Source organism: Prionailurus bengalensis, chromosome B1, assembly GCF_016509475.1.
Source record: "Prionailurus bengalensis isolate Pbe53 chromosome B1, Fcat_Pben_1.1_paternal_pri, whole genome shotgun sequence".
NCBI lineage: Eukaryota > Metazoa > Chordata > Mammalia > Carnivora > Felidae > Prionailurus > Prionailurus bengalensis.
Window position 1 is genome coordinate 146642097 of NC_057344.1, and position 12971 is coordinate 146655067.

General features: G+C 40.2%; 1 non-coding gene across 1 annotated transcript; it reads right to left on the reverse strand.

Moving 5' to 3' along the window:
- Positions 1-9718: 9718 nt before the first annotated feature.
- LOC122479205 lies at positions 9719-9821 on the reverse strand. The gene has a single exon (XR_006296272.1). It is a non-coding gene; the product is annotated as a U6 spliceosomal RNA (small nuclear RNA).
- Positions 9822-12971: the final 3150 nt, after the last annotated feature.

The following is a 12971-nucleotide window of genomic DNA, read 5'->3' on the forward strand; positions in this document are numbered from 1 at the left end:
CATGTGCCCTTCATTTTTCAGGACATTTTAAATACCTCTCCCCACTCTCTTATGTTTTGGGGCTCCAAGGAGAAGTTGGATGTAATTCTTCTCTTTGCCCTTCTATAGGTAAGAGGTTTTTTCCTTTGGCTTCATTTAATAGTTTTAGTCATTTTCTGCAATTTAAATACTAATTTTGGCATTTATCCTGCTTGGTGTTCTCTGAGCTTCCTGGCTGTGTGTTTTGGTGTCTGACATTAATTTGGGGGAAATTTTCAATCATTCTTGCTTCAAATACAGCTCCTGATTTTGTGTCCCTTTCTTCTTTTTGGGGTATTCGCATTATGCGTACTTGCCCCACTGTTCTTAGATATCCCATTCTGTCTTTTTCAGCCTTTTTTTTCTCTTTGTTTTTCCGTTTGGGATGTTTCTACTGACCCATCCGCAAGCTCAGAGTTTCTTCCTCAGTCATGTACAGTTTACCTACGAGCCCATCCAAGGCTTTCTTCATTTCTCTTACAGTGTGTTGGATCTCCAGCGTTTCTTTTTTATTCTTTCTTACAATTCCCACCTCTCTGCTTACATGGCCCTTCTGCTCTTGCAATGTTGCCTACTCGGCATATTAGTTATATGAGTTTTACCTCCAGGAGCTCTACCAGGTCCTCACATTAATCATAGTCTTAAAAATTTTGTGAGGTTAAACTCACATAAGTGACCCCTCCACCACCAATAATAGATCCCCCTGGAGTTTTTTTAATGTTTATTTATTTTTGAGGGGGGGGAGGGGCAGAGAGAGAGGGGGACAGAAGATCCAAAGCAGGCTCTGCACTACCTGACACTGGGCTCAAACTCATGGACTGTGAAATCATGACTTGAGCCCAAGTTGGACACTCAATGGATGGCCGGAACCACCCAGGCGTGCCCCCACCCCTTGCCCCACATGGAGTTTTTAACTCTCTGACTTGTCCACAGGAGCCTCCAGCAATTCAGCAATTTCAGGTCAGGTTTTCTTACCCCCGGCACTGGTTGCCTGGAGTTTTCTGCTCCTGTGTTTCTCTTCTGGTGAGTTGTGATTCTCTACGGTTACCTGTTTTCCCGAGAGCAGTTGGCCCCGCTAATCCCCCTCTCTTACGGATTTAAAAATTTTTGGTCAGTTCAGGTTTTTACTTGTTGTTAGCAGAACGGTGACATCTAAGCTCCTTACATTCCAGACAAGAAACCAGAAGTCTCTCCTTTGTTCCTGAGATTTGCAAGTGAGGCAGAGAAAGAGAGGCAGCCTTCAGAGGGAGGATTCTCTGAGGCCTTGACCTGAACAGTAGAATTTAGGCTAGTGGCAGGGGGACGGACATGGAGCAGGAAGCCTCTCCTCCTAGATGTATTCACCACTTTGGCCCCTCCAGATGTGACATTTTGGGAAGCCTCAGGATAAAACACTCAGGCTTGGGCATCAGCCTTGGTCCCAGCAGAAATGCAATGGCAGTGAAAGGGGTGTGGCTTCAAATGGTTGCAGCCAGGGGTCAAGGAGAAATCTAATCTTCCCCAAGCCTGGGGAAATCTAGAAGCCCTTACTTAGAAGGGATTTTGTTGGGGCTGAGTTCTGGCGCCCTTGAGTTAGAGAACAAATGGCCGTGAAATACGGGGTTTACCATTTACCCCATGTTGAGCCACATTTCACCCCCTTGGGAGTGTCCACATCTCCTCTTACAGCGGTTTCTCAGTTCAGTCAAATGATTAGAGCAAAGACAGTCAGGAATATGGTGACTCTTTGGTGACAGCAAAGAAAATGTGTTCAAATTTGCAATGCAACAGGCCATAAATAGGTCAGATATAGTTGACCCTTGAACAAAGCGGGGGTTAGAGACACCAACCCCTGCCTGTTTGAAAATCCTTGTATCACTTTTGACTCCCCCAGAACTTAACTACCAATAGCCCACTGTTGACCAGAAGCCATACCAATAACATGAACAGTCAGTTAACACATTTTGTAAACTACATGTATTATATACTGTATACTTACAATAAGCTGGAGGAAAGAAAATGTTATTGAGAAAATCATAAGGCAGAAAAAAAAAGTTTATAGTCCAGGACTGTATTTATTGAAAAAATCCCACCTCTAATTGGACCCACATATGTCAAACCTGTCCTGTTCAAGGGTCAACTATAGTAACACGTGTAAAAGGGGAAACTGGTGATTTGTGGCCCGGAACTGCAGTTTCAACATCAGGAGTTCAACATCATGGGTTCTTGTGGCTTCAAGTTCCCCAACTGTAGAAAATAATGTCAACAAAACCAGACTCAAAGTGAGAGATGGACAGGAACCAGGGAACCCTCTGGCTATAAAACTGCAATGGAAATGTGAGCCCCTAAGTTTCAGGTTCCAGGGATCTGTACCCACAGGAGCCGGAGGCTAAAAAAGCCAGTCCACTGCTTCGGATGACAGCTGATGTGGAATTTGGAAAGGAGATGCTGATGTGTTAGTCCCTTCTTGTGCAACTGAAGCCCAGAAACACACCCTGAGTCCTGGTCGCAGGACATTGGTCTGGATGCAAGATGCTTAACTGCCTGCAAGTGGAACAAGCTTCTTAACTCCCTTCCCTGCCTTCTATCTTCTTTCAATTTTTCCCAGGCCTTAATTTTGCTGGGGCAGATGCCAGGGGATGGGGCAGCCAGTAGGATTGACGTGCTTGATGTTGACACATGAAATTAGGAAGCGGAAGAAGAGCTACTCAAACAGTAATCTTCCCCCCTCCTTGCTACCTCATGCACTGGCTATCATGAAGCAACACTAGTCCCTAGAAAGATGCTGTGGGGATAAAACATTCTTCCTCTTGTCTACTGGCTTTGATAGCTACGGTATTGAACACTCATTAACGCCAAAGCTCTTTTAATTGTATACAGCACCCTAAAAAGATTATACACAGCTTGACATCAAGATTATCAAAACTTCGTGTGTGTATTTATCTTTATATTTATATGTGTATATGAGTACACGTGTGTATATGTTGGAAGGGGGAGGCGCAAAAACTGACAACTACTTTGGGCGTCAAATTAATCGCTAACATTATTTACCATAGCCAAGATATGGAAACAACTTAAGCTCATAGATGGATGATCGCATAAACAAGTTGCAGTATATATACAAACAAGGAGATTCTGACATTTGCGATAACGTGGATGGACTCTGAGGGCGTTACGCTAAATGAAAAAAGAGAGAGAAAGACACATACTAGGTGATCTCACTTCTATGTAGAATCTAAAAACAAACAAACAAAACCAAAGTCACAGAAATTGGGATAAGATTAGCAGTTACTAGAGGTGAGGCATAGGGGGAGTTTGGAGGAATAGAAGGAAGGTGGTATAACCTCCAGTTATACAATAAATAGGTACTAGGGATATAAACGTACAACATGATGACCATAGCTAACACTGCTTTGGGAGATATAGATCTATCTATCTATCTATCTATCTGAAAACAAGAGAGTAAATCCTAAGAGTTCTTATCTCAAGAAAAAAATATTTTCTTTTCTTTTTGCTTTCTCTTTTTATTGTTTTCTATAAGAGATGATGGATGCTGACTAAATATATATGGTAGTTATTTTGCAATATATGTAAGTGATACATATGTAATGTATGTAAACATATGTTGTGCACCTTAAGCATATACAGCATTCCATGTGACCTATATCTCAATAAAACTGGGGGAAAAAGTTATTCTGTGCCAAAAGCTCTCCTAAAGGCTTTGCACATTCACTGTGTTTACTCATTTTATCCTGACAACAACTTTGTGAAACAGCTATTACTATTTTCATCAGTATTCCGTTTCTAGGGACGGGGAGGCTAAGATTGCAGAGATGTCAGGAATGGAGAGGAATTTGGATATAGGCTGTTAGTGCTACCGTTCCTGGACTGCAGGTGCTCTCTTCCTGGGGGCCTGCACCTCTAGCAATTTCTGAGTGACGTCTTTCAGGTTTTCTATGTAGAGTCTCATGGCATCTGCAGATGGTGAGAGTTTGACTTCTTCCTTGCTGATTTGGATGCCTTTTATTTCCTTTTGTTGTCTGATTGCTGAGGATTGTACTATATTAAATAACAGTGGTGTGAGTTGATACCACTCTCTTGTTTCTGACTGTAGAGGAAAAGTTCTCAGTTTCCCTCCATTGAGGCTGATATTAGCTGTGGATTTTCCATTTAAAGTCTTTCTTTTGTTGAGGTGTAGCCCCTCTAAAACTACTCTATTGAGGGTTTTCATCATGAATGAATGTTGTACTTTGTTAAATGCTTTTTCTGCATCTATTGAAATGATCATATGCTTCTTATCCTTTATTTTATTAATGTGGTTTATCACACTGATTGATTTGTGAATATTGAACCTTTTGCAACCCAGGAATAAATCCCCCTTGATCGTGGTGAATGATTTTCTTTAATGTATTGTTGGATTAGGTTTGCTAGTATTTTATTGAGACTATCTGCATCCATGTTCATCACAGATATTGGCTTGTAGTTCTCTTTTTTAGTGGGGCCTTTTTCTGGTTTTGGTGTCAGGGTAATACTGGCCTCATAGGATGAATTTGGAAGTTTTCCTTCCTTTTCTGTTCTTTGGAATAGTTTGAGAAGAATAGGTACTAACTCTTCTTTAAATGTTTGGTAGAATTTGCCTGTGAAGCCATCTGGTCCTGGACTTTTGTTGGCTGAGAGTTTTCATTTTGTATTGTTTTTACTGGTTCAATTTCTTTGCTGATTATCAGTCTGTTCAAGTTTTCTATTTCTTCCTGTTTCAGTTTCAGTGGTTTACTTGTTTCTAGGAATTTATCCATTTCTCCTGGATGATCCAGCAATTGAGCTACTAGGCATTTGCCCAAAGAACACAAAAATACTCATTCAAAGGTATACATGCACCTCAGTGTTTACAGCAGCATTACCAACCATAGCCAAATTATGGAAACAGCTCAAGTGTCCTTTGATGAGTGGATAAAGAAGATGTGGGATATTTATAGAATGGAATATTACTCAACCATCAAAAGAATAAAATCTTGCCATTTGCAATCACGTGGATGGAGCGAGCGAGTATTCTGCTAAACAAAATAAGTCAGTCAGAAAAAGACAAATACCATATGATTTCATCTGTATGTGGAATTTAAGAAACAAACAAAAAACGACCATAGGGGGAAAAAAGAGAGAGAGAGAGAGGCCAATCAGGAAAGAGACTCTTAATTACAGAATACAAACTGATGGTTACCAGAGGGGAGGTGGGGTGGGGGGAGGGTGTTAAGCAGGGGATGAGGATTAAAGAGGGCACTTGTGATGAGCTCCGGGTGTTGCATGGAAGTATAGAATCACTACATTGTACACTTGAAACTAATATTACACTGTATGTTAACTCACTGGAATTTAAATAAAAACTTAAGGGAACCTGGGTGGCTCAGTCGGTTAAGCATCTGATTCTTGATTTTAGCTCAGGTCGTGATCTCACTGTTCATGGGTTTGAGCGTTGACAGCATGGAGCCTGCTTGAGATCCTCTCTTCTCTCTCTCTTTCTCTCTCTCTCAAAAAGAAATAAATAAACTTTTAAAAAAGGACTTACAAAAATTCGTTATAGAAAACGTAAAACACAAACAAACAACTAAATAATACTGCATCCTCAAGGCTACCTAATTCTGCAATTCAATTTAATTATCTGATACCGCTAAAAGAGCTTTTTCTGCAGTAGCTTCCTTGTTCAGATCTTTGCTTACAGGTACACATTGGGGGTTGGGACCTTTGCCTGTGGGATAGAAAAATGACAGATTAGGGGAATGGAATGTCACATTTCAAGACAGTCTAGGGAGAAAAAAAAGATTTATAGCATTGGGTTTCTTTGACCTCTTCCTTCCTTCCTTTCAACAATGGTCACCCGACATTCCTTCTCTCATTGACAGGCATCTACATAGTCCAAGACCAAAAGAAAATAGCACACTTCTCCCCAAACTGTAAGTCTTCTGGGCATTGGAGGCACCGGGATGAGTGTATCTGCCAGGTTGGTCGTAAAGGGTGAGCACAACTGAAATGTTAGAGAAGTTGATCAAATGTTACACAATTGAAAAAAAGCTCTTCATCTCTGCAACAATTACGTAATTGTAATTGTAGCCACAATTTAATGAATAGCCACCATTGGTTGGGCATCTCACATGCTCTCACTAACCCATAAGATAACCTTATGTGTTATTATCCTCAGTTTACAGACAATGAAGCTGGAGCTTCTGATTCCCCCCTCGGGCTGTCTTCACTCCAGCTACCCTGAATTTTTTTCAGTCTTTTAATTTTCCCTGCTCTTTTCCGCCAAAGATCTTTTGCATAGGCTGCTTCTTCTGATTGGATGCCATTTCCTCCACCCTGTGACTTATAATGCAGTTTAGAACTTATCTCAGAGTATAATCATATATTCATTAGTGTCATTTTTAAAGAATGTCTATCTCCCTCTTGATACTGTGAGGTCCATAAGAGTGGGGATTATAGATACCTTTGCTCATTATCATGTCATAAGAAATTAGTACAATGCCAGGGACATGGTAGGCACTCAGTACTACAGGTTGCATTAATTAATTTGCCCAAATTCACAGGGCTAAGAGTCAAACCAACTTCTTCCTGGCTCCAAAGCCTGAACCGTCTCTATCTGTGCTGTGCGGCCTCCAACATTTTCATGGCACTGTAGGAAAATAAATTGGCCTTTAATGAATAACCTACATAGAGATTCCATGGAAATGGAGCCCGGCAGACCACAGCACAACCACAGTTGCAAAATGTGGGTGTTGGTATGAATAACATTGCAGATGCTTTCAGCTTTTGAATTTGCGGGGACTTCTCCACCTCTCTTCTGTCATAGTTGTCTGTCCATCCATCTATAGAAACCACTCTTCCTACCCTCTGCCCAACGCACCCTGAATTTCAGTGGCTGCCAGTCCATGTACTCGCTTCGGTGAGTAGATGGACAGATAGATACATGCGATATAGGTACAGATGATACAGATTTGTACGCATGTCTCTCCTTTTGGAAAGGATTAAAACGGATGTTTGAATCCCAGTGGAAAAATAAAACCTTCAAACTATGAATTTTTTTTCTAAAATTGTTCTTCAGTATTCACAATCTACTTCCATTTTCCCTTTAGTTCCATCTCTCAGTTCTAATGCTGCACTTCAGTCTTGGAAGTGTCGGTTTCTTGCTTTAGAGATCTTTGCCCTTTCCTGCTTGGGTCTCAGCAAACAGCAATATAGTTTTCACTTACTAAGCAACGATTATGTGTAAGGTACATAGCACTTCACCTGCATGGCCTTGTACAGTAGGACTCCCAAGGTCTCTGTCAAGCTTCTCATTGTACAGAGTAGGAAACTAGGGCTCCAAAAAGTGGAGTAACTTCTCATGGCCACACAACCAGTACGGAGCACAAGCAGAATTCAAATCACATCTGATACCAATGTCTTCCTGTTCTTTCTGCCACACTGAAAAAAATAGCTAGAACATTTGAACCCAATTTAAAAGAAGTAATAAAGTCAGTCATCTCAAAGGCAAGGGCTGCTTGAACCATATGAAAACAGTAAGGGCAGATGACAAGCTACACTTACCTTTCCCTTCATTGTCTCAAGCTTTCTCTCCCCGCTTGCTTCCCATCTACACTTGCTCCTGCATAAAGGAAACTAGGAGTGCTTGACTGGTCAATTGGAAATGTCTAAGAAACTAATTCTATATTCGAATTAAGAAAGATAAAAGATTCAGGGGCGCCTGGTGGCTCAGTCGGTGAAGTGCCCGACTCTTGATTTTGGCTCAGGTCATGATCTCGCATGAAATCAAACCCTGCATTGGGTTGACATGAGCAGAGATTGCTTAGGATGCTCTCTCCCTCCCTCTCTCTCTGCCCCTCCCCTGCTCATGTGCTTGTGCATTCTCCCTCTCTGAAACATAAATAAATAAATAAATAAATAAATAAATAAATGATAGAAAAATAGAAAGTAAATATCACGTACCTTCTTCATAACAAGTGCTTTACAAACATTGACCCATTTACAACAATGCAAAGAACACTATTGACATTTTGTAGATGAGGGACACTTGGACAGGTTAAGAAACTAAAGCTCATCATTTCCTTGTGAGTCATTTCTGTTCCCTTTATAAACTTTTTCTGGCCAATTTCCTCCACATTCATATTTCAATCACCAGCTAAATGCTGATTACTCCCCAAATGTACTATTCTAGGTCCCACGCATCTCTTTGTTCCCAACCAACAATTCTCAACTTTTTTAGTTACTTGAAATTTCTTTACATTTTTCCACATTATTGACAACCCCAAAGAATTTTGCTTACATAGATTATATTTATAGATGTTTACTGTGTTAGAAATTAAAACTGAGAAAAAAATCAATTTACCTGTTAATTTATTTAAAAATATAAATTCACTACATGTCAATTCTATGTTATCAAAAATGGCTATATTTTCCCAAACAAACAAACAAACAAACAAAAATGTACTGAAGAAAATGTCACTGTTTTGTAGTTGGCAAATCTCTTTTCTATCTAACTTAATAGAAATAAGTCTTTTTTTTTCAGTCTTTATTTCAGTCTTTCAATTTTCAGTCATTAAATTTTAATTTTATGTGTCTGCATTTAATTCTCCTATCTGTTTCTGCATTTAACCTGCTACGATATATTTTTTTTCAACGTTTTTTTTTATTATTATTATTTTTTTTTATTTTTGGGACAGAGAGAGACAGAGCATGAACAGGGGAGGGGCAGAGAGAGAGGGAGACACAGAATCAGAAACAGGCTCCAGGCTCTGAGCCATCAGCCCAGAGCCTGACACGGGGCTCGAACTCACGGACCACGAGATGGTGACCTGGCTGAAGTCGGACGCTTAACCGACTGCGCCACCCAGGCGCCCCTAACCTGCTACGATATTGACAAAAACTGGCATCATACGCATATATAGTTAGAAAGAGGAGTATTTTAATAGCCCCTCTTTTTTATTCTAAGTAATAAACAGACACTACCCAGAAGATACATAATTACATTACTAAAGTGTTTAACCTTGCTCCACCAGTATGTTGTGAATTACTTGATGTCACAGGAATTTGTCCCGGGAAGGATGCAAACAGGATATGCTCCAGGAGCTACTTACAGTGGGTGTAGCCAACATAAGCTCAACCACGTCCTGTTTTCTGAAACTATACAAGCACCCATGCCTAAGATATATGACCATATGTAGCTAGAGTTATCAGGGGATAGAAAAACAGTTGTGAGAGTTTGAGAACTTTTTAAAAATTAGTTAATTTATTTTGAGAGAGAGAGAGAGAGAGAGAGAGAGAGAGAATCCCAAGCAGGTTCCGTGCTGTCAGCACGGAGCCCCATGTGGGGTTCTATCTCACGAACTGTGAGATCACAACCTGAACTGAAATCAAGAGTCGGGCGCTTAACTGACCGAGCCAGCCAGGTGCCCCAGAGTATGAGAACTTTTAAATGAAAAACTAAAAGAAAAAAAAAACCATACACATACTTAGTTACTTCTACATGTGACTGCTGTGTCAAGTGTGTGTTATAAGCAACAGGGTGGTTTCGATATATGCAAGATGATGGGAGCTATCCAAAGTGTGGTCCCTTAGCAATAATACAGACAAGGGTCAAGAACACATCACTCACAGTCTGAATAAATGAGAACTGTGTTACTTATTTAACATTCATATGTCCCTGATTTCCTAGCAAATTCCTTTTTTTTTTTTTAATATGGAATGCTTCATGATTTTGTGTGTCATCCTTGCACAGGGGCCATGCTAATCTTCTCTGTATCATTCCAATCCTAGCAAATTCCTAAATTCATGGATTCTGCCCAGAAAGCAGACCAAATGTTACGGTTTTTCTTTCGAAATATGGTCACTATTACAATACACCATTAAAGAATGTCCAGGCTGTGACTTGACTTTCAGTATCATTCCACTGCTTATACGGAGATGTAAGAACATTGACCTTAACTGCTTATATGGTGTTATTATTATTATTACTATTGCTGTTATTTTATTCATCTTTTTCCAAAACTGGAAGAGTGTGAAGTTGTGTGCATACGCTGGGGGGAGAAGGAATGAAGAAACAGAATGATATACAAATCAAATTGACTAACTGCCATATTTAGGAAAAAAGCAATCACTGTCACATTCTATTGGATGTCTTTATGCTTATACACAATTACCAATATTAAAAGGCAAAAACATTAGGAGTGGGAGAATGATGACTGCTTATTCCATTTGAAAAAGACTCTCCATTCCTTTAAAGAGTCCATTTATGGGGCATCTGGGTGGCTCAGTCGGTTAAGCATTCAACTTCTGCTCAGGTCATGATCTCATGGTTTGTGGGTTCAAGCGCCGTGCTGACAGCTCAGAGCCTGGAGCCTGCTTTGCATTCCGTGGCTCCCTCTTTCTCTGCCCCTCCCCCACTCACCCTCTGCCTTTGTCTCTGTCTCTCTCTCTCTCCCAAGAATAAATAAAAACCTTACAAAAATAAAAATAAAAAAATAAAGACTACATTTATCTGTTAAACAAAAATGTTGAGGCTCCCACCTCTTAAAATCTATCAAAACACCATCATGCTCTAGGTTTCTTTCTGTTACTGAATTTTGAAAGTATGTATGTTTTGAAATCGCTTCTCTCCTGTGGCAGAGAAGACTGAATGGAGTCCATGTCCATGTTGACGATTGTGGCTTCTTTTTTTTTTTTTTTTAATTTTTTTTTTCAACGTTTATTTATTTTTGGGACAGAGAGAGACAGAGCATGAACAGGGGAGGGGCAGAGAGAGAGGGAGACACAGAATCGGAAACAGGCTCCAGGCTCTGAGCCATCAGCCCAGAGCCCGACGCGGGGCTCGAACTCACGGACCGCGAGATCGTGACCTGGCTGAAGTCGGATGCTTAACCGACTGCGCCACCCAGGCGCCCCGACGATTGTGGCTTCTTGAGAGCAGAGACTGTCTTGTGCATCTCTATGTGGCCATCTCTGCATCTGCCTGGCACACAGCAGTTTTTCAATGACTGGGTAATTTGAATTCTTTCCACTTGCCATTACACTGTTGAAAAACAGTGTATATTGAAGGTGAGAAACTTTCTCTTAGAGAGAAAAAGTGCTTAGAAATAGAAATTATTTGGATCATTCTCAATATTATTTTTCATCGTTCAAGTTGTGAACGCAGTTGTGTGGCATTTATCCCCATCATGAAGACAAATCATAGCCTGATTCAAAAGTTACTGTTTAGCCCTGCAATGCAACAACAGAGGGTGAGCCTTTCTAAAAATTCATCAACTATGGGGCGCCCAGTGGCTCAGCCAGTTAAGCATCTGACTTCAACTCAGGTCATGATCTCACGGTTCATAAGTTTGAGCCCCATGTCAGGTTCTGTGCTGGCAGCTCAGAGCCTGGAGCCTGTTTCGAATTCTGTGTCTTCCTCTCTCTCTTCCCCTCTCCCACTCATGCTCTGTCTCTCTCTGTCTCTCAAAAATGAATAAATATTAAAAAAATTGTTTTAATTCATCAACTATGTAAAAGTTTTTAAATGACCCAATCATCAAAAATAGCATGGCCTTAATTAACCTTTGGGAAGAATTTTAAAAGGGAATTTCTCCTCCCTTATCTTATTTTTCTCAACAAAGAAAAATTTTTATTTTTTTAAATCAAAGTTCAAAAGCCTTTGTTTTCATAGGAAATAAATTACATGTTCCTTAATCTAAATAGGAAATGATGGTTTACTCCTCAAGTTCAAGACAAATGTCAGGATTTTTCCCAGGGAATTAATATTATCATTGTTGTAATTTACTAAGATTTTGAATGTAAAAATTCCCAATTGTAAAATATGTTTATTTTAAGCATTACATATTGGAAAAGTAATTTACCACGTCGCCTCATTATGAATGGCTGGCTTCCTTAATAAGGCAATCCAGTTTGGTTTTTACTGGGAGTCCCTTCAATGTTTAGAGTTGTGCTGCTTCCTTTTTTATTTCACTTAGTGCCTAGCATAGGCCTCAAGTACAGCTTCAGATACAAAATGAGGTGTGAGGCCACGAAACAAACTGATAAGAATGACCCACAGCAATTGGGTCACACAGTATTAGAATCAGGTAATTTCTTGTTCTTCGTGTATTTTCCTCAAGTTACAATCATCTCTAAATATTTTTCAGGAGTGATATAGTGGTCTGTGGAAATGACCTAACCTAATGATAACCCACATCTCTTTTTTCCTCCTTTTCTGTTCTATTGCTATGGGTCATTGTATTCCTTCAACAGAATTGTAGTAGAAACACAACATAATCTAAGTATTTCTTCCGACTTTCAATTAATGATATATTGCCATGCATGCATGTTTGTATTTGTGTATATGACAAAACACACCAGATGTATTCATTAGAATGTACTCTAAAAAAAACCACCTCAAAACTTAGTGGCTTAGCACAACCACCATTGAAATAGCTCATAGTTCTATGGGTTGGCAATGTGGGCTGGGCTCAGCTGGATGGTGTTTCTGCTGCTCTCAGCTGGACTCATTTCTGGGTCTTTAGTCAGCTGCAGATTAGCTTAGTGGCTCTGCCTTTAGGCTGTCAGCTATGGTAATGGAGCAACTGGGCCAAGGGTCTCTCCTCATCCTACAGGCTAGCCCAGCCTTGTTCATATGGTGGTTCTGACTTGAAGAGCCCAACAAAGCTTAATCAACAGAGTAACTCCCATGGCCCAGCTGATTTTCAACTTTCTGCTTATATCAAGTACTTGGTACTGACCCGTTGACCAAAGCAAGTCACATGTCCAAACCCAGAACCAGTTTAGAAACATCCCTCCAAAGAATATAGGGAGGCATGAACAAAGCAGAGCTATTCCTGTAGTCAATCTAGCACTCACTTGAGTACCCTAAAAGAAGGTATTAACCAAGAAAACTATCTCCTCTTAGGAGCCTTTCTCCCCTAGACCTGAAGTCAATTGATAACACGGATGAACCTGCT